The following is a 22,214-nucleotide window of genomic DNA, read 5'->3' as shown; positions in this document are numbered from 1 at the left end:
ATAATGCAGGCTTTTTACTGATAAAAGATAAGAACAGGATTCACACTCCATTGTGAATTTGGGTATAGATGGTTACACAATAGAATCTGTAAAAAGACTCAAGTTTTTTATTTGGATAAGGGGAAACATTCTCTCCTTTATTGCAGGGCCCCAGTGGCTTCAACATTAGAACCATCACTACGAGGAAGATACCAGCTGGCCTTACGAAGACCTAAGCAATCTAGCCATCATTTTCAACAAGCTCCTAGCCCAAACAAGACTTACAACTTCAGCTTGATGAGCAGATATAATGGTGAATATTTTAACAAAGCATTTTCCCATGAAAAAAAAAAAAAAGCTAGTAAATTAATATCATAGTGGTTTTGTTTCAATTTATAAATGTTGGAAAAAAGGGAAATGTTGGAAAAGGGAAAATAGCCATTTGTCCTGAAGAGAGATTCTGTCAGGTCAACCAATAATACCTCTGAGTGCTGGAGCTTTACTTGGTTTCTAACAAAACTGTATTGCCGTGGCTGAGTGTGACTGGGAAACTAGACCTGTCTTGCCAGTAATTACCCACTCAACTTATTGAGTTTTTCGCATTTTGCTTTTTTTTTTTTTTTTCTTCCTGCTTTGTTAGAACTCTTCTACTTTATACAAATAAGTATGGATCAGGATGAAGTGATGGAACAGCACCAGGCGCAGTGCTTGAGATGGGACCCTGAGGTTCAGCTCCATACTCATTGGATGCTCAGTTGTGTCCACAGGGAAATGTTGCCAGACAGCCACAGAACAGCTGAAAGGCCCTGATCACAGTCCTTGTCTTCGACTCCTGCCACCCAGGTTCAACCTGTCAGTGTGAGCCTGGAAAAACAAGTGTTTGGAGCAGTTTCTGTGGTCCCAAGGGACTGATCTGTCCCCTCAGGCATTTTCCCTGAAAACTGAGGCAGGTTAAAAGACAAAGGAACTGTTCCAATGGGACAGGAAACCCATGAAGGGACGAAAAAGGCTTCTCATAAGGGAAATGCCAACTTCCTTGAGGTTGCCAGAATTTAAAATTACATGTTCATAGACTAATTTGCTTTCAACTTTCTGCCAACTGTAGAGGGCATTTCATTTAATAGAATCCATAATGAACTGATCCTTGACAGGCTCACGCAGATCATGTCCTAAGACTGCTTTACTCTGTGGCTCATTCTGAACACTTTCAGGTCCTGATCCAGAGAGACTCAGAGGTAGCTCTTAAGAAGATCTCAGCTCTTTGAACACACAGCAGTCAATGAAAACAAGGGCACTCAATATCTCTGGAGCAAGCCCTTACACATTAAGTGCTGCAATCATTTCATAGTGTGAGGGAGTCATATACTTAGTTCACCTGAATATTGATGCAGAACACAAACATTAAGTATTAGGCAGCCAAAGGCAATTATTCTGATCATTAAAAAGTCTAATCAGAGTAACTTTGAATTTTGTATTACACAGCAGATACAAGAGAGTTGTGTATAATCACAGAAGTACTAACCTTTCTATTTTCAAGGAGACATATTATATTTTGAAGTGCTAAATACTAACCTTCAGCTTTATGTAATGCTTGAAGCACAGAGGCTTTGTTTGGAAAAATGGTTTGCTTAGATGCAAACAGGAAATCCTGGAAAACAATAAATGAGGATTGCAGTAGCATTGATTCCATAGCTTTATAGAGAAAGAAATTTCACAAAAATAGCCACTCATTTTCAGCATCAATCATAATACAGGTAAAGGTAAGTTGAATTTGGCTTTAGACATATGCCTTTTCAAGCAGCCTTTCATAAATACGTATAATTATGAAACTGATTTTCCTGTCTACATCCTTCCTTTGGTACTAAGGTCTGTCTTTGGGTTGCTTTAGATCAAGTACCTGCAGCTGCTGAACACTGTGAGACATAGCTACAGTGCAGAAGGTGATCTCCTAAACTATCCATCTACCAAATACCTAATGAATGACAAAGCAGAGGTTAAGGAAAAAAAAAAAAAAAAAAAAAAGTGTTCTAACCCTCAGGGGACATAACACAAGACAAAGCTGACCATTTGTGTAAGTGTCCTGCTACGGTGACCTCTGTGGGGTTAAGCAACCTGTACCAGCTGATGTTCTGACTAGTTACAGACCTTAGACAAGGCTCATACGATGGAATTTGTATCAATTTACCATGGCAGGCATGAGAGATAATGACTTTCCCCAAACCTTATTTTTATTCTTTTGTATATTAGACAGACCCAACATAGACACAGAGGAAGGAATGGGGAAGAAAAGCAGTGCTCTTGCCCACCGAAACTCAGCTGAAAGGCTTGCTAGCTCATGTGATGGTTATCCAAATTCGCTGTCACCTTCCCATGCAGAGTCCTGTAGCTTCCCAAACAGTTGCAGCCTCCTTTCATTTACATGTTTAGAAACTTTTATTTCAGTGTATGATGAGAAAAAAATATCACACAAATTATCTCACTAAATCATTTTCTTTAAATGTCTGCCTTCCTTTACATGTTTGTCACTGACCTACTGTCGATCCCATTTACGTGAAAGAACTACTGAAGCACTTCTCCTCTATCAGCATTCATTAGCAGCTACAAGTTCCTGGCACACAACAGGGGTTTTGCCTACAACATAGTTTGGGGATGTTCTAGTCGGAAATAGGGGCAGCTAATGAGGAAAACACAACTATACTTTGTCACCACTGCTCTTAGTTACTCCAGCAAGCACTAATGGGGAAATATTTCCACATGTCAGCCTTCCTCCCGCAGTGTCTGTAGTTGAAGGCACTTTTAGGCCTGTTTTCTCCATCACCTGCTGGTGTTGATCGCCCTGCCCCTGCCCTGGAGCACAGCAATGTGGAGGAATGGTTAAGTGAAATAGGACATGTGGATGTTGGGCAGTTAGGAGGCAATGGGCTAGTGAAGTACCGTACTCAACTCACATGAGTCTGGCACGTACACAGCTGGCTGAGAGCCAATCAGGCTCAAGGACACGATGCCCTTGAGCGATGGGGAAAGTCCCTAAGGTGGGACAGTGGCTAAAAGAAGGAGGAACTACCTGAAAAGAGTGGGAAATGTTAGCCAATGCTGAGCTTAGTTTTTGCAATATGTATGAGTTGATTATGTTCGAACTAGATAAAAGGCGACTGAGCTATCCATTAAAGTTGAAGTTCACTGTTCACTCATATTGAGCGTCTGTGTCTTCCTTCCATCGACAACAAATTGGCGCCCGAACAGGGACCGGTCTGAACGGGATTTGGACACTGCCGGCAGTGATCCTGGGCCACGTGTTCGACGGAATAAGGGAGGAACCGGTCCTGCAACGCAGCCCAGGAGGTGGAAGGGACAAGAATCCCCGCACCCGCGTCGGGAAGGTGAAAGGGACGTGGAGTCCCTGCACCCGGGAGAGGATCCCGCCTGTCATGCGTCGCCGAGGTCTGAAAGGTGAAAGGGACAGGAGTCCCCGCACCCGCAGCTCGGAAGGTGGAAGGGAGTCCCCGCACTCGGGATGAGCCTATAAAGGGTCCCCCCGGAGAAGCGCCGCCGAGGTCTTTGCAAAGGCTGCAACTGTATATATTAAAGGTATGAAAGACAAGCGGCGTATAATTTGCTCAGATGCTTTTTAGAAAAGCGGAGCATTTTAGATATAGATTGTAAAAAAGAATTACCAGGTTTATTAGCATATGCAGTAGCGCAGGGTTGTTTTACAAATCCTGATACAGTTTTTTGAACAAACAGAGTGGCGTAAATTTGGAGATAAATTGTTTGATGTTATTAATGATATTAAGTCTGCTAAAAAATTATTGAAGCCTTGGAGAACAGTCACTAGCGCTTTAGCTACACATCAGGCTGAGCAGAGAGTCGCTGCTGCCGCTACAGAGCGACTGGGATTGCCGGGAAGTGCTGGAGCTGGGCATTGCCCACTGCCGCCTTCAGTGAGAACAGTAACGCTGCCTCAGGGGGCTACGGGGCAATGGGAGCCTCCCCCCCCTCAGTCACCGCCACGAGCAGCGCTGCGCTTGGAGCTCACCGTGTGGCGAGTCGGCACAGAGCAGAGGGACGGACATCAGGACCCTGCAGCCTGTCTGACGTAACCATGGAAGCAGCGGCGGCTGTGCTGCTTCTCTCTGGCATGGTTTTGATCTGTGGAGACCGTGCATGGCAAGGAGTACCAGCCAATGCTTTTGGAGGACCGTGTTACCTAGGGCGACTCACACTTTTCGCTCCGGATTTACACTCGTGGCAGAACTCGACAAGGAGCAGAAGAATTAAATGAGAACTAAAAACTGTGGGTTCTGACTGTAATGATGATGTAGAATTGTGGGGTCCAGCAGAAAGATTCTTTGCTTCTTTGGTGCCTGGTGTGGGAACTGCACATGCTTTGCCTAACATTAATAACCTTGCTTGTTGGGCTGTTAAACAATCAAATGTAACAACACAAGTTCTTTCTGAAATGTCACAAGATATGGAGAGTCTAAGACATACTGTATTGCAAAATAGGGCCGCTATTGATTTCTTATTGCTGGCTCAGGGATATGGGTGTGAAGATGTAGAAGGAATGTGTTGCTTTTATCTTTCCGACGATGGTTAGGCAATTCACGACCAGTTGAAATGGTTAACGGATCATACACAAAAAATTGTAGTACAAAACAGTTGGTTTGAAGGTTGGCTTAAATCTGTTTTGGGGAACATGGGTGGATGGGTTTTGTTAGTTAAAGAGGGACTTCGCTTTCTACTTATAATTGTATTGATTGTGGTTGCTGCACGTGTGGTCTTTAACTGCCTAACTAAGAAACTAGAGCAACTCACAGAGAAGGTATTTGTAGCGCAAAATAAAAACGGGGGAATTGTGGAGGAATGGTTAAGTGAAATAGGACATGTGGATGTTGGGCAGTTAGGAGGCAATGGGCTAGTGAAGTACCGTACTCAACTCGCATGAGTCTGGCACGTACGCAGCTGGCTGAAAGCCAATCAGGCTCAAGGACACGATGCCCTTGAGCGATGGGGAAAGTCCCTAAGGCGGGACGGTGGCTAAAAGAAGGAGGAACTACCTGAAAAGAGTGGGAAATGTTAGCCAATGCTGAGCTTAGGTTTTGCAATATGTATGAGTTGATTATGTTCGAACTAGATAAAAGGCGACTGAGCTATCCATTAAAGTTGAAGTTCACTGTTCACTCATATTGAGCGTCTGTGTCTTCCTTCCGTCGACAACACAGCAAGGTGCCTAGGGGGAGGCCGCCATGTGCCTGCTGCAGGCCCACCCACCTGCCCTCAGCCTGGCAGGCCTTGGCCTGCAGCACCTGCTCCACCTTGAAGAGTGTTCCCCACTAAAAATGAAAGGTAGATTGTACTCAGAAGATTCCTGCAAGTTTCTGTAGAAATCAACCTTCCTAACTGGCAGAATTATTAAATAGACTTCTCCATAGATAATATAGATCTTTCTGGCTACTGGCTTGCAGCTCTGCTTCAGGAACTTGGACATCAGTCTTCTCTGGTACTTGAAAAGTTTCTCAATTAAAGTTTTCTGGATCAAAATATCTAGCTTTCTTACCGTGGTTCCTGTGCTTGCCTCCCCTCCTGTGTCAGCTTTTGCTTCAAGGTTCATTCACTTTGACATTCTGCTACTTGAGGCTCAGTACCTAGCAAAAAAAATCTTTAAGAACCTGTTTTTCTTACCTGTCACTATAATTTGATATTTTTTTTACACCTCATACTGATTATGTATATATACACACACACACATATACAACCTTATCCAAAAATGGAAAAGGAATATTTCTGAGGAGACCACCTTTGCTGAATTTAATTCCTTTTCCATACCAAGGCAGACAGATCCTTCTGACAAGTGCTGTGGGAGGTTATCTAGCCACTGTTTTAAAAGGATTGTAAGTTATTCCAGAGTTTAAAATACTTATATATATATATACATATATATATATAAGTATTGGTTGAGATATTATACCATCAGAGCCACGTGGCTCCAAAGCTGTTTCCTGTGTGTAATAAGAATTTCTGACAGGGATGATTTGTGGGGAAGCAAACTTACAGTTTGCTCTTCAGAAGTTCTCAAGGGTGATACCTGATTATGCTACTTACGGTAAAAACTCAGAAAGCTATCACACACATCAAAAGAATTTCCATTGGATATGACCAGATCCACTGAATGTAGTCTCCATGTTAAAACTGAAAGAACTGGGTGATCTCCCAGTTCTTCAGGGTGTAGAGGAAGTTAAACAGCACCAGTGAAATTTACAGCCCACCACAGCTTGCTTAGGGCAAATTCAGAGCTTTCCAGGAACAGAGGTTCCCGTTTTTAACACCTTCAACAACTTAATCCAAACAAGGGTGATGGAAGCCTGACATGAAATCTTATCATTAACAGGCACAGGAGTAAGAATTTACATAAAGGAGACACTAAGAAAAGACACAGTTAAGAAGATGCACGAAGTTCAACCATCATGAGGATGTTACTAATATATTTATTCATTGTCAATACAAAGAATACAGCCCAGCGCAAAGCAGGCCCCGAGCTGCAAGTTGTGAACCCAAAGCAAATGAAAGGCACATCTAGCCACTGCAAGAGGATTTCTAGGGCACTGCATCTGTGCAGCTTGGGTCTGCCAGGTACCTGAATGGAAGTCAGCAGGAGGCATATATGGGTACAGATTACAGATTGGCAGGCCCTTAAAAAGTTTTCAGCTTTACTACAACATGACTTTGTGCCCTTTAGGAGCATAATATTGAAATACTCGGGTTTTGACTCCCATTTGCCTAACCCATGCACAATAAACACCATTAAGTTATTTCTTTTCTTTTGAATTTCAAGCCCACTTTTTTAGAAGACCTAATGATCCTTACGGAGCTGACTCTACCCTCCCTTCCTCTATTCTGCCCTTCTATTTTTTTATATTTTTATTTTTACTAGAACATAGCAAGAATGTCAGATTATATGCTTCTAAAACTTCCTAATCAAATTGCTCTCTTAATGCAAACCAGCTTAATCTTTTCATATTCCTTAAAAATAACATTATTTACGTTTTAAACATTCATTTCAATACCCCAAAAAGTGATTTCAAAAGTGACTGTCAGTTTGAAAGATTAGCCCTACTTACCATGCTTTCTATACTGGTAAGGCAAGCTGACAGGTGCATCATCAGCAAGCATCCAAGGGTTTCTGTGATTAAACCCTCGAGTTCACATCAGAGCAGATGAAAGGATTTAAAAGCTTAAATATATTTTTTTTATTCCTAATGAACTAACTTTAAATATTTAATGATTCTCAGAAAGCTTTTGGGTTTTTAAAGTACCAGTTAGAAAAACAAAACAAAACAAAACAAAAAAAAACCTGAAGTGATCCATTTCTTTTTACTTTTTCTAACCCAATTCTTTGCCTTATCTGAAGTGACCACTTACCTACCCAAGAGAAAGTTTTCATAAAACTTATTTAGGGTCTAAAAACTTATTTAGGGTCTAAAAATGATCTAAGAATGAAAATTCAAATTGGCACTGCTAAGTTCTCTAAAAGGGAAGACCTTAAAAATAATTTAGCTGCATATTGTTTACTAGTAAAAAAGGAAGATAGGAAATCAAAACCATAAATGAAACTATAACGAAGAATTTTTTTTCCTTTATATTATTGACTTACCTAGTTATATAACATTATACAAGGGGCTGAAATTATGTACCTGTATAGGACTGTTCATCATGCGCTGTACATCCAGATATTTCCTCTGATTTATTCTCAGTTCTAAGGTATAAATTGATGGACTGGAAAGTGATTTCTCCTTCACTCGTGCTAAGGTATTGCATCTGCAGCCAATGAAGTTAGGATCTAATCTCTATCCTTTTAAAAATCAGTGAAAGACTCATCAATTTTAATGATTGTAAGACTGGAACCTTTCAGAGCAGCATCAGGTATCTCTGCTGGGGTGAGAATACTTTATAAGACAGGTAAAGTGCTGTCAGCAGTACATGCACTGAGACCTCAGTGCCAGCACCAAACATGAATTATAATAATTCCCTTGCTGAATAACATTTTCTACATAAGCTAGATTATCCAGTTACATCATTTTAATATGAAATGGTGCTGAAAACAGCATGGTAGAACCTCTATGCGAGAGATTCATTTTTATGATAGACAGTTTCATTTAAAAATAAAAGTACATAATAAAAATCTTGCATACTGAAACTGATATCCGAATTGCTCTCAGAATAGAATTCCTATAGAACAAGGGTATCCCACTAATCTGTCTTCCTTCTGTAAAATTACTACTTTTTCCAGTTTGAAAAGGAATTCAAGCAGTAAAAACATGAATTGATAATACTGTGCATTAAGATGGTATAAAAATAAAATGCATTGCCAAAATTGTTCACCAGCAATCACTCCTCATAAAGTACTTATGCACACATTTAGTTAGGAAAAGGCTGCATTCCTTCAGTCTGTCCTTTTACAAACAGAAAAGGAAAGGAATTACAGAAGTCCCACTATGCACAAACCCTGCCCAGCATGTAGAAACCTATACTTAAGGGCATATCAAGATGTGGGTGCCAGCTAATGAAGAAGGCTGAAGGTAGAAAGAAGCATCAGTGTTCAGCCCACAGCACATTTCCTGGGAGTGTGGGGCTGTCACCTGCTTTCCCTTGTGTTGGCGCTGCCCTGCAGGACACGTGTGCCCAGCACCCCATGGCACTGTGGCCAGTCTCCCCCTTCCCCACCACCACTGCTGTGCTCCCTGGATGGGCAGGAGAAGCACTTCTGTGCAGTGCAAGGCAGCCAGTGCCAAGCACGTTATGCCACTAGAAAAGTGTGGCAGATGGACCAGAGCAGCTGCCTTGCAGCGTATCTACAGCATGGCTTAAGTTCAGTGAATTTGGGCTCTTCAGCCTTTCTCCTCTGTTTTTTTAGGAAGCTTTGAGTTGTGCTGGTTATTCTACACCTTGAAATCAGGCCCCAGAACCTGCACAAGCGTCTCCCATCACCTTCAGTCCTGTCTCAAGTCCAGCTCAGAGAGAAAGAATTAGGGCAAAGAAATGTAGTAGAAAGAGGACCCAGGCTTTGAAAGAAGCAGTGTCACTCATGAGAGCATACCTTCTCACATAATTACTTTCTTTTCATAGTTTTTTTTTTGTTTTCAGTAAAACAAAGGATATGCATTCAGCCAGAGTAATTAGATTTCATTTAATAAAACATATAAGGCTTGATTCACATTTTGAAGGGGAAAGAACAGAAATATGGGAAGAAAGAAACACCAGCTGTTTTCACAGCTGCCACAAAGGTAAAGTCAAACACACAACAGAAGCTGTACATTTTTCAAAGCCACATCCCACTGGGAGCTCCAGACCCTTGCAAGTGCCATGCCCATCTCCCACGGACATGCAGCATCTCTTACACACCCTGCTTGGGTCTCACTCTGCTGACAGACTTGGAACAAAGTTATGCTCCCCAAAAGAAAACTACAAATGCAGAGACAAAGAAATTGTGTGTCACAGATCATCAGCCAATCTAATTATTTGGCTGAGACGATATTACATTCCAGCAGAAAAATAGCATTTAATTAGGCTGGCATGAGCATTATAACCAGAAATAAAATTAAATTCAAACAAATGCCACATATGGGTATAATCTTTATATAACAAATAGCAAATTCAATAATATGGTTAATTTGTCAAATTGTTGTGACCCATATCAAAAATAAAGGAAGAAAAAGGGAAAGTTAAACTCCAGAAATGTACATGCATATTGGCCCAAACCTGGGAAAATCTGCAAGAACTGTTCATTAGTGATGAAGTTATCCCAAGAGCTCTTGGGGTCAAGCAATAAGGAAGGGTCCAGAAAGCCTCAAGCAAGAAGGCTGCAGGAATGAAGCTCCTGAAGCATTGCAGAGGAGCCTTGTGAGAACCAGACTTTCCCTTAGTACTCCTTGGTACCCTATTCCCAAGTCTCACTGTAGTGATTATGTTGGCAGGCTTCCTCTGGCCCCTTCTTTTTAAGCTGATTTCCTCTTGCTGTCCTTCTTCATTTAGTTTCTCAAGGTCAGATCTTAGCCAATAAGCAATGCACAAATGAGTAACAACTTGGGAAGAAAGCAAAAATCTGGACTGAGTTCACAGCAAGGTAGCTTTGCCTGAAACAGAGTCAGGCCCTAAGATTACAGGCAGTAGGAGGTCTTTGGCTGGACAGTGGATGGAGGGACTGCAAAAGGAGAGACGGGAGCTGCTAATGCAGCAGGGCACCTTGGTCTTGATTTTCTTTGCAGGTAACACCCTGTCCTCAGGGCAGTTACCCCAGACTTAGACTTATACAATAAAGAATTGGATCCTTTAACACCACCAAGTCCCAACAAGCAGAGATGAGGTTTTCAGGTGTACAGTCTCCAAGCAACTTGATAAGGAACACTGACCTTGCTTCCTTTAATACACAAGAATTGCAAAGGTAATTGCTATATGGAAGAAAAGGCAGAAGAAATGCTAGCAGAGAAGCTAGACTCCCACTTGAAGCTTAAGTCTATTTCTGAGGAAGTGTAGCCAGTTTGATTAGATGACACAAGATTGAAGTGTGAGAAACCCAAAGTAATGCCTGAATTCACCTAATAAGCAAATGGAAAGCTCCAATAAGCAAATACCTGAAAAAAAAAATATCAAAGTTTATAAATCTCAATTCATGGTTTGTTTATTGAATGGTTACGTCCTACTGCTCATGGCCAGCATTACTAAGAAGGTGTTTTCTTGGAGCCAGACACATTGAGAAGAATCCACCAATGGAGAACTTGAAGAGACCAGCCAGCCTGACCCGTCACGCATTGAGTCCTTCCCACCAATGTGGGCTACTGCTACAGGACCAGTGCTCTTAGGCTCGAGTTCCATTCTTGTTGGACTTACTTGGTCTGCTCTTGTGCGTTCACAAAAATTTTGTATTGATTATATAAATATTTGTGGTTTGTATGTATACGAAATAACCATGGAGTACAAAAATGAATGTTCACATTCAAGATACAAAAAACTACTCTCAGGAAGTGTTCTGTCATGCCTATGGAGTTTATACAAATACCTTTAGTTCCTCATGATAAATCAGAGACATGCAGCTATGTGCCTGTCCATGTTCCTCCCTTCCTTTATTAAAACGCACAGTTCTTTACCATTGCGAGAGAGCGAAGTTGTCATTTCCCTTAAATCATCCCGAGCTTTTAGCATCAGTTCTCATTTTGCACAGCTTCAAATGACTCAGTTGTCACAGGAGAGATACAGTCGTGGTTTTGTTTACAAATTATTTATTTCTATAAAATATAGAAAAGTGATTTTGACCATACAGATTTAGTATTCCAATGATGTAGCTATGGAAATAAAGAACATAATTTCTGAGTAACAAGAAAAAGAATCTCATTGTAGAAGAACTATTGATAAACTGTGTCTAGGCTGTCTCATATTTTAAAGGGATCAAACAATTAGATTATCAAAGGGTGTGCAGGTAAAGTCCATTATGTCAGGTTGGAATTGCTATCCATCATGTCTGATATCCCATTCAAAACAATCAATCCTCATGATTAAAAAAGGAATTTCCCCTTCTCCTACCAACAAACAAAACTTCAAATCCTTCTGCGGGCCTCAGTGAACTAAGTCAGCTGGAAAACTTCTACCTGTAACAGAACTAGATTAAATTTCAGACCACTTTAGTTACCCAAACACTTTACCCTGACCCCGAGATACTTCTAGTAAACTCTTCCTATCCTTCAGCTCCAAAGACATCAGTTATGGGGAGTTTATCAGCAGACACTCAATCTAGAAGCAGCTTGAAGATGTTATAAAACACGCTCCCTGGCCCCAAATAACTGTCGAATTTGTGCCAGTTCTGCTAATCCAGGAAGTTTAGTCCCTGGCCTCAAGTCTTTCAGGATCAAGTCACTGTTACACAACACAGCCTGATCCCCAACTGTTACACTGCAGCGCAGTACACCTTCACATCCTCAAAACCGTATTATTTTTCTCAGCAGTTTACTAGAGGAAATCAGTAAGTAATTACTAATGGTCAGCCCCGCCAAAACCTCATGGTGAAGTCCTGGAAATTTTCCCAGCAGTGAAAACAAAAGCATTTCCCTTACAATACACTGAAACATTTGTCACCAAGGCTCCTCATTTCCTGTAACCAGGTTTCAAGTTAAAAGGTGTCAGTTTGACACCATATGCAAAGCTGCTAGGTACCTAGATTGGAAGTTAGCACTTTCATTCCCTACAGACGCAAGAAGTACACATGAAGGTTAGAACAGATGGTGGGGAAGTCAGGAAACGTATGTTTTTGTCTGGACACCTTCACACTGAGAAATGAAAGAAAGAAGCCACCTTTCCTCTGCTGATACCTCTCTCTTGGTCTAGCAGACAAAGTTCATTCTTTTTACTTCTCTGATTTTCACCAAATTAACTGGTTCCACCTCCCAGGGCAAACCAAGTGAGCTCTAGCCCTCCTCTGTTGCTCCATGTCATCCTATGGGGAATGTCGTGAGCAATCAGGGCACAAGCTCCATAGTTACTGCAGTGCTGCATGAACCTCTCTAGCTTCTTTATGAACTGTAAACAGCTAAAAAATGGGAGCAAAGAAATAAGATTTTTTACCAGTTAATGCTGCATGAATTTTAACTGCTCAAACACAAATCTACAGAGAGGCCCAAAAGGCATAAAGCCTCCTACTGGGACAGCAACAGTGCAGATAAGGTGCACACTGTGCCGTAATACAAAGAATTAAAGAACTTTCAGATGAATGATAACCACAAAAAAACCCTCAGTTTTCCCTTTTTGTCAATCATGGATCTTTTATCTTGAATAAGACATATGTTTCCAATAAAACTACCTTTAAATTAAAAAAAATAAATAAATGTTTTTCATTAAACAATTTTGTTCTGCTATTCTCGTAAATTCAAGACTGGAAAACTGGTATTTCAATAAAATCACCATAATACTTCAAGTCAAAAAGAGACCTTAGAACTTCATTAAATCAGAGCTGACCTGCTTGCATTCTCTGCACTGATTCTGTTCCTTGTGATATACCAAAGCCCATGAAATATTATCCTTCTTCTCACCTATGGAAGTAAAACAAAAGGTTAGTGTGATAAATATTATCCTCATAGTACATGGCTGCTAATTCTAATCTGCTTCAGGAGGCTGAACGGCAAAGGTGAAAGCAGTACAATTTGCATGCACAAACTGCAGAATGGCTTGTTTTAGATGAAGAAAATCACGGGGAAGAAAAAGGTTTCCATAAATGACTACAGCATTTCTGCTGCCCATGTTGCACACTAAGAGCAAAAATACTTTTGTCTCTGCATAAGTGTTCATAGAAGTCTGATTCCCTTTCCACAGTCCCTTTCCCAGTACAATGAATTTTCTTGTTATGTTAAACAATTAATTTTCCTTCATGCCCTATTCAGCTTTCAAATACTCTAAGACGACAGACCCCTTCCTTTGTCACTACTTAATGGATTTATAAACATTTAATCTTTCCTTGTAATTTCATCCCAGCAGATCATTAATCACTGTCCCCAAACTCCCTCTTCATCAGGAAGAATCACGAAGGCTTGACAAGCACATGCAGCCATGCTTTATACACACACACACACATATATGTCCCGAGAACAGCTACCTCCTTGGAATGGCCTTCACACACTTCCCAGCATGCAGGGTTGGTGGGGAATCCTGTAATTCCATTAATGTTTGAATGCCCAGACCTATGCAAAACCAAGCTCTAAAGGCAGTTTTGCATTCTAGCTGGTTCTGTAAAATTTTAAGCCTTTCAGAAGGCTAATTCCAGTTGGACAGGAGCCTCTATTCACCAGGAACATATCTGAAAAATGCTTTAAAGCATTTTCAGTAGGCTACAATGCAATCCTAGGAAGAGTACATCCCAAATCCTCACAATGTGAGTATTTTCCATGCTGGGCATTGCTGTGATGGTACTGTCAGTGAGGAAGGATTTCTTACTGTCTTTTTGCCATGGCTTCTAGGAAACTGTGCTTTGACAGTGGTAATTGTGACTAATACACATATACTACAACCACAAGACAAAGATCAAATGATTTGAAAGTCCCAAGATTATTATTTTTTTTAATTAGAATGCATCTCTGCCCTGAAATTTAGCTATTTCTAAAAGTTATTTAGTGATTCAATGATCATTGCTCTTTAGCTTTATTTGATGTCTGAAGGGAAGAAAGTGCAACTGAAAATTACTCAAAAGTACGTGTTATTCATCACTAGCCACAGGGAAAAAAAATAATTTGATTCAATTTCATTGTTACTACAACATGAGGAGCTGTGACATTTCATTCATAGTTGTATGGAAACAGACTTTGTGATCATGAGAACTTCTGAGTACAAGCTGGTTGAGAATCTAAAAAATACATGAGGAAAAGGGAGTACACGTTAACCAGGAATAAATTTCTGGTTCTATATGTATTCAAGAATACTTTGACCAGTTTAAACCCAAATAAATTGTTCACAGTATTTTTTGATGATTTATTCCCTAGAAAAAGTCATGGCTTTCAATTTTTCATTGCTGCCTTTTCACAAATGAAAGGTAAATTAAAAGTATTCCCTCAGATGCATTAAAGTAAAGCACGATTCTTTATGCTCCAGTTACTGGAAAGACCAGAGCAGTGGAAATAACAGAACTAAAATATTCTATGAAATATACAGGTCCTTGAGCTCTGCAACCTGGGCAACTTTTCCAAAATCACTGGCTTCAAAAGCTTCTGAAATCCTATGAACAGACAATGCTTGGAGAGCACTGTCTTAATTGTCTGCCGTGGAGCTGTTACACATAAGTATTTTGCAAGCTTACTACTTGTCTGACTGGTAAATTAGTAATGTCTCTCTTAAGGAAAGCGCTTGTTGCACAGAAACAAGACAGACACTAAATCCAGAAGCCTATATAGCAACTATTTTAATTACCTTCTATTTACAATAGAAGAGATTCAATCCTTGCTGAACACTGGTCAAGCAAACAGGCACATTATAGGAAGAAGTAGCTTGTGAGGCGTTTTACCCTCTCCCATTTTTGCCATACACAGCAACACCTGCCTAAATTGCCTGTCCCAGGCTGTGCATTGCAACTCTGATGGCTTTATCTTGAACCCTCTGTTCAGAGAACCAACGTCTTTAGGTAATTCAGTTTTCTTTGATTAGCCACTGAGACACTTTGGGAAAAATAACTGGAAGGCACACTTAAAGGATGCAGAAGAGCTGAAAACCTCTGTGGAGTAAAGGGAAAGTTTTTTTTTTTAGGGGGTACAAAAGTAAACATCAAGCAGGCAGAAAAATATTACTTTTGAACTTAGTGGAACAAAAGCCTACTATTCCACTCAAAAAGCTGCCTCTTCAAAAGGAATAGGGAGACAAGGATTTAGGATATAGATCAATACTAAACCTGAACAAGGCCTGAAGGCAAACACAGACAATGAGCCCATCAAGAGCATAAAACAATATTCACATGAGGAAAGATGGCCATGACTGAGTGGCATATGCAAAACCACTACCACTAAACAGGCAGATTAATCCTCTTCCACCTGACCCAGATCTGACAAGGCTAGCAATATCACAGCATTGCCACCTCTAGCACAGCAGTGAGACAGAGCACAATTTCCCTGAATTAGCAACAGAAATAATTGAAGGGTTAATTTCTGTTTGGGTGGAATGTGAAAAAGATGCACACATCAGGAACTAACATTTACCAAGAAAATAAATGCACTAAACTGCTACTAAATACTGCCATGAAGAAGAAATTATTTAACGTAAGTAGTATGGGAACAAATACATATGTGAAATACAGGGTAGAAATTTGAGATCAACAAAATTGTTCCTGAGAAAGCAGCTGAAACATGATTGATCACTTTGGTCTTATTGAAGCAGACTGAAAAACTCTTGCAAACACATAGTGATAAAGTAATTCTCTTACTGGATATTCCAGGAGGTCTTTCCTACCTCTAACAATGCTTCATTCTGCGACTCCTCTCAATCATGAAAAAAAATATAGTAAACTCCAACAACAAAATCCAGAGCATGTACATGAAATACAGCCAAGAACAAGAATTACTTACAAATCAGACTTGAATTCTTGGCATGTAAGTTTGGGTGATCTAAAAATAAATGCTTTTTTTTTTTTTTTTAGCATTGTTGTTTCATAATCATGTAGCATAAATAAGGTAATACAAAGACTACACATCTGGTTGCTGATGATTTGCATTTGTGCCTGAAGTTAATAAAAAGAGATGAGTGAAGCTAAAAACAATCATTTCTCATTCACCCAGTTATAAAAATGATTTGTTTGTGCTCTTTCCCAGTACAATGTCATGGCAATACAGCAAACAGCTGAAGCTACTAATATATTTCTCTTTATCACAAAGCATAAAGTATCTAAATTTCTTTTAAGAAAAAAAAGCTATATATGTTTATAAATACTATACATAAGCATATATTGGTAATATATTGCAGAAAAGCATATATATTGTCAGAACTTGCAAGATTAAGTTCACCAATAGAAGAGGTGACCTGCAACATGCAAAGCAAGTCGGTATTACAATGATTTTTTCACAGATAAAAAAGGTATTTAATAGTACTGTAGATTGCACTTTAAAAAAAAAAAAAAACCAACAACAACAACAACAAAACCACAAAGCAATGGCATTTTAACTCTTTTGCAGAGCTAGGGAAAGAATTAAGAGACATGAAATTCCTTCCTGAAACTATTTGAACAGGCTTCCAGTAAAACAAAAACATGCTATGCACAAGCAGTGCTCCTACTGCTAGCCACAAAATATGCTGTTCATTTCAAGCCATGCCATTCAGAAGGCTCTCATGAAAGAATTTTTACATGACAGCTTTTTTCAGACTAGATATCGGGCTTTAAGTCCCTTTGTGGTCTGATTCACTTTGAATCACACATAATTGAATCTTCCAGGTGTCCCCACATCAAAGAAGTCTTGAATAAACATTTTTTTTTAAACTATACCATTCAAAATAATTTTAGTAAGTTCTGTTTACATTTCAAAGAAAAAGATATTGAAAAATCAAGAGTACTTTAAGGCAAACAGGATTGTTAACTACAGTCCTCTATAAGACTAACATCTTTTAGACCTGCTTGATGCATCTTTGGGTGCTTGATTTCCCTTCAAGTGGCCTGGAAAATCCCACTCTGTTTACAGCTATAAATCTCTCACCTTTCATAAGATTTAAATACGGTTTTTAAAAAGTTATGAAGAATATTGTCCTAAGACAGGCAGCAATATGTCCCATGTCATAAAAAATGATTGCTTCAATTTTTAAGCGGTACAGAAAGGCATGAACCAAAGCACCCAATTGAAGTGTGCTACAACAGTCCTGCATCTCACATCTCAGAGAGATTCCTCATCCCCAAGATTCTTAAAACAAAACAAAACCAAAAAAAAAAGTTTTTCTGAGAACCTTCCTCACAGCCAGAGCACTGGATAGGAGTCTGACAAAGGTATTCTGCACATTGCAATATCCATTATTTTTATTTTTTTCCTTTTTTTTTTTTTTTTTTTTTTTTTGCAAAGGTGACATTCCAGTCAACACATTAAATTCTAAGTCTAATACAATAACTTATAATGTACTCAATCTGTATAAAACATGTTTGGTCATGTTTTCCCTTAGTAAATTTACACTGTTGTGAAAATAACAACTGGAAACATTCCTTCTATGTGTTTTTTGTTTATATACATGTAGGAAGTTACTGACCATATGAACATCCAGAATCTTTAGGTAACCTACATGTCAAATGCTTTGACAAACATAATACCAATCATTAGAAGAACCGTAAGTTTATACTCTTCATAACTCCAAAGAGACCGCCACTTCACTAGCTGAAAGGAAGTAAACTTGCCCAGTTTAACCCCAGAATGCAATTCCTGACCATTACATCTCAGGCTATCTAAGCCCCTTTGGTCAGCAGTAATTCATGTTGCCTTGAATATTTTTTTTTTTCATTTATGCCTAAAAGATTTCCATTGCAGATTCTTAAAAAACATGTGCTTCAAACAGATTCAAAAGCCCCTATGTTTTTATTTAAACTACTGCTCTACATTTGGATTTCCCTGAGGAAATAGGACAACGTAACAAGCTTGATCCCCTTCATTCACGATTACCAAACCTTTCAATTGCATTTATTGCAGCTCTTGTATTTTTAAACACACTGAAATAGTGACTCCGCAGTCCAGCCCACAGCTGCTTGCAGGAAAGCATTACATCTGAAGCAGAAAACAAGGCTAATCTTCTCCACCTTAACCTCTGAGGAAAAGCCAGAGGCAAGTATGGTCTCTACAAAAGGAGGTCGGAATCATCTACTATGCCACCAAAAAAAAAAAAAAAGAAAATCCAATCAAAAAAAAAAAAAGAAAAAGTATAAAGATACATAAAATAACGCTTACTGTAAGACATTAGGAGGGAACCACAAAAACAACCGTGCAACCCTACCGTGTGTTCACGTGTTAATGAATACACTCTATGTATGGTATATTCGCCATGGTGTTTTCCAGAGGGACACGCAAACCCAAACCCTTGCTTTCATGGGTTGCTTCCCTTGTTTTTCTAGGCCTGCTCTGTATTGGTAAACACCTCACCTCTACTTCCAGGCCTCCTATCTCCATTCCTCATACAAGATGTGCATCGTAGAATGGGATTGGCTGGAAGGGTCCTTAAAGATGATTTAATTTCAACACCCCTGCTACGGGCAGGGACACCTTCTACTGAACCCAGTTACTCATATATATATCCAGCATGTTGCCTGGGGAAAAACAATTACTGCAGCTAAAAACTCCTCTAAAAACTCCTGAAACTCCAGACCACTTAATTTAACGAAACACACCTTCCCTGCCACACATACCCAGCCAAGATCTCTCAGACCCCACATGGAAAAAAGCATGCCCAGGCTAAGGCAGGCCCTGGCTTGCAGGCAACCAGCATTCCCCACAGAAGCCTCTTACCTGGTGTTTCTCAGGGCAGGCTCCACTGAGGCAGGTGCTGAGGCACTGCTAGGGGGATGGCAGCAGTGGCAGATGGCTGCTGCCTCATGCTAGCCTATTGCAGGAAAGGTGCCACTTATTACCTCACATCACCTTGCTAGGGCTGGGGTGGTGCTGCCCTTCCAGCCACCCAGCTGCCTTGGGCCATTAAACCCTCACGGGAGCAGAGATGAAGGAAGTGTCTGGCTACTTGCAGCACTCAGGTAGGCTAGGGTGCCCGTAAGTCATGGGAGTAGTTGGAGGGGAACATACTGCTCAGGACATATTGAGGCATAGAGAGAGGGATAGACTGGTATTTGGGGCTGCTGGGGGCTTCTTAAAGATGAAGAAAAGAAGTTGTTTGTTTGTTTGAAAGAAGTTTGAAAGAAAATCTCAAGCATCCCAGTGCCCTGTCCTGACTGCCCCCTGAAGTGCTGAGGTGAAGCTTGGGCAATGCAGCAGTGGTGCTGGGGGCCCCTCTGTGGGGCTGTCAGGGCTGGGGCAGTCAGCTGGGAGGCTCCTGTCCTCAGACAAGGGTTTTGGGGAGTCACTGTGCTGTGTGGGTATCTTAGTATGCACCTCCTAACATAGTCTGTCATGCTGGATGTGTTTTGCATTTTGAAAATCAGTATGTTTGGGGAGGGACTTGTGAGAGGCCTGCAAATGCCTGCACCCATACACCTAGAGCAGCAGCATAGTGCTGGTGTTTGGTCTCCATAGATAAACCAGTGTGTTTTCTTGTGTGGAAAGTCAAGTAATTACCACCTTACAAGAACTCTTGCTGGACTAAGCCCTAACCTTCTTTTAAGATCAAAGCTCTCAGTCTAGATGTTAGCAATCCCTTCCTATTTGGAAGGTACTCCCCCTTCCTTTACAAGACATCACTTCACACTTGACCAGTGCGTCAGCATGAGTGTAGTGCCTTTACACAGGATGTTATCCTGTTTTTTTGCTTACCTTTTTAGTTGTTTTTGTTTGTTTGTTTGTTTTTCCCTAGCAGCATGTTGTTATCACCTCTGTGTTGTGGTATGTGCTAGCAAACAGCCATGTATGAGCATGGGTAGGGGGTGAAGCCCCTGGAGCTGACTCTCTCACCTCAGGAACAGACTTTTCTCCTCTGCCGCCAGCACCTTCTAGCCAGGGGCACCAAGACCTGTTAGCAGCTTTTGTTAATGAGCATGTGTAATGGCTTTAACAATTATTTATTTATTTACTTATTTATTTATTTGATAGTTTTTGTTGTAAGGCTGCAGAGCATTGGAGGACTCCCTCACCGTTGATGTCTTTCTTCCCAGTGTGTCAAGAAGCAGCAGGCAGTCTGTGGTATAGACCCCTTGTCTTGTTCTTGACTTTATCTTTGTGCTTATCTATGCATTATCTGGGAAGGATTTGATACCTAATAACCAAGAAATAAGTAATGCAGCTCATAAAGGAAGTGGGTTATATCCTGTTTTTGTTTTTCCTCCCCTCCTTCATTACCCCTGATTCCAATAGCAAGAACGTGACTTTTTATTGGAAAGGGAGTTTGCTTTCTCCTGTGAAAGTGGGAAATCAACCTTTTAGGTGAGCTTGGACTGGAGTAAGGGGTTTTACCTTCTCTGAGAAAACATAAAGGAAGACCATGTTGCCTGTGTTTGAAGTGATTTCATTATTTAAAAATCTCTGTAAAAGAACATGTCTCCTGAGCCTATTGCAAGTCCAAGCTTTTTAAACTGTGTCTACATCCTTGATGGTGACTTGCAGGAAAGATCCAAGACTGCTATTCCTATGCTATTCAGCTAAGTGCTTAAACTGTTTCTAATCAGTATTTATCACACTGACCTGAGGCCTTCATAGAGATGCTTGGTGACTCACTGCTGGTTTTCTGCACTGCAATTCTTCAGTAACTCTGAATGCCATGCTGTGCATCTCTTGCCTCTGGTCTGTGGACTACACAGTGTAAACATCAGTTTTCTGTCTGTTTTTTCTCCCTTTGGTGCCCTGCCCCTCTTCTTCACAGCCTTTCTCAAAGGCTGTGCTGCTACATGTGATTGCATTTTATAAAAGACAGCATTAGTGATTGCTGGCTGAAATTCCATGTACGTAATGATGAGAAGGGGCCAGAAATCCAGGCTGGAGTAAGACACTGAATCAGTTACCTGGAGGTCACACAGGTTTAATGAGGAAATTGTCTTTCCAGTACAAAAAGATAAAACAGAATTGTACCACCTGGAGGGTGATGTGCTAATGAGCACGCATTTGTGTGTGACTTTTCAGTGGGAGCAGAAGGGAAACACCTAAATGTGCTCTTCAGAGTGCAGTGGGGGACCAGTGCTCACACCTCTCACATGCAGAGCTCTTTCTGGGAACTGATGAGGGAGCTCCTTGGAGAGCAGGTCATTATTGGGTGATTTTTGTTTGTTTGTTTGTTTGAAATTTCTGTTACTGCTCTCTCATAGACTTGGTATTTACCACTTCATGTCAAGGCCAAATGCTCAGTCTTGGGGAGGCTACCATCAGAAACAGGTGTGAAAAGGAGGTGAGAGAGGGTGGAAACATCAGAACTGCTTTCAGCTGTGTCTTGTTTGTGTCTGTGAACATGTCTGTGCTGTTTCTTTAGATCTGTAGCAGGAGGTGGGCACTTCAGGGTGCGAGTGAGCAGGACTGAAATTTTGTTTTGAAAAAATGATCTGACTTCCTAAATAAGGCAGATTGCAATCTTTTACTGCTTAAGCTTGCTCTCTGTGATGTCCTTCCTGGAACCAAGTAGCAGGGCCATCTCAATTCTTGTTGCTCTTCAGTTGATCTTACTTGTGCCTCAGGGGGGAAAAATAATTATATATATATATATATATTATATATATATGGATAGACTGAACAGTTTTAATTATTGGGAGAATATGAGGAGAAAAGCAGTATTGTTGCGTGGCTTTCCTGAATATTAAATTTCATTAAATAAGATGTATGGATTACTGCTCTCTAGGTACATTCTATGCAGCTGGAGGAAAATGATCCATAGTAGTTGGGGGGTTTTGTTTCTCTAGTTCAAGAGGAATGGGGACAGGAACTGGGGAAGGACAGGGACACTCAAGTGTAATGTGTAAATTGCATAAATCACAAACAGCATGTGCACCCCGAGTGGAGAATTAAAGGTGAAGTTTGAATAGGCTAGGAAATTCAACTCGGGGCTTTGAGGAGGCTCTTGGTAGCCAGAATCCAATTATATTATTTCAGTAGCTCCCTGAGAAGTTGCAA

General features: G+C 40.5%; 2 long non-coding RNA genes across 2 annotated transcripts in view; one reads left to right on the top strand and one right to left on the bottom strand.

Moving 5' to 3' along the window:
- The window catches only part of LOC311441308, a 54,334-nt gene extending 35,603 nt beyond the window's left edge, over positions 1-18,731 (bottom strand). The window contains exons 1-2 of the long non-coding RNA XR_014695881.1: positions 18,600-18,731; positions 12,979-13,052 (exon numbers count right to left, since the gene is read on the bottom strand). This is a non-coding gene — a long non-coding RNA (uncharacterized lncRNA). The remainder of the gene's footprint in view (positions 1-12,978; positions 13,053-18,599) is intronic.
- Positions 2,847-5,163, top strand: LOC311441243. The gene is made up of 2 exons (XR_014695859.1): positions 2,847-3,350; positions 3,421-5,163. It is a non-coding gene; the product is annotated as an uncharacterized lncRNA (long non-coding RNA).
- Positions 18,732-22,214: the final 3,483 nt, after the last annotated feature.

This window comes from Aythya ferina (genome assembly GCF_964211825.1).
Source record: "Aythya ferina genome assembly, chromosome: 9".
Lineage (NCBI taxonomy): Eukaryota > Metazoa > Chordata > Aves > Anseriformes > Anatidae > Aythya > Aythya ferina.
This window is presented reverse-complemented; position numbering and strand designations above follow the sequence as displayed.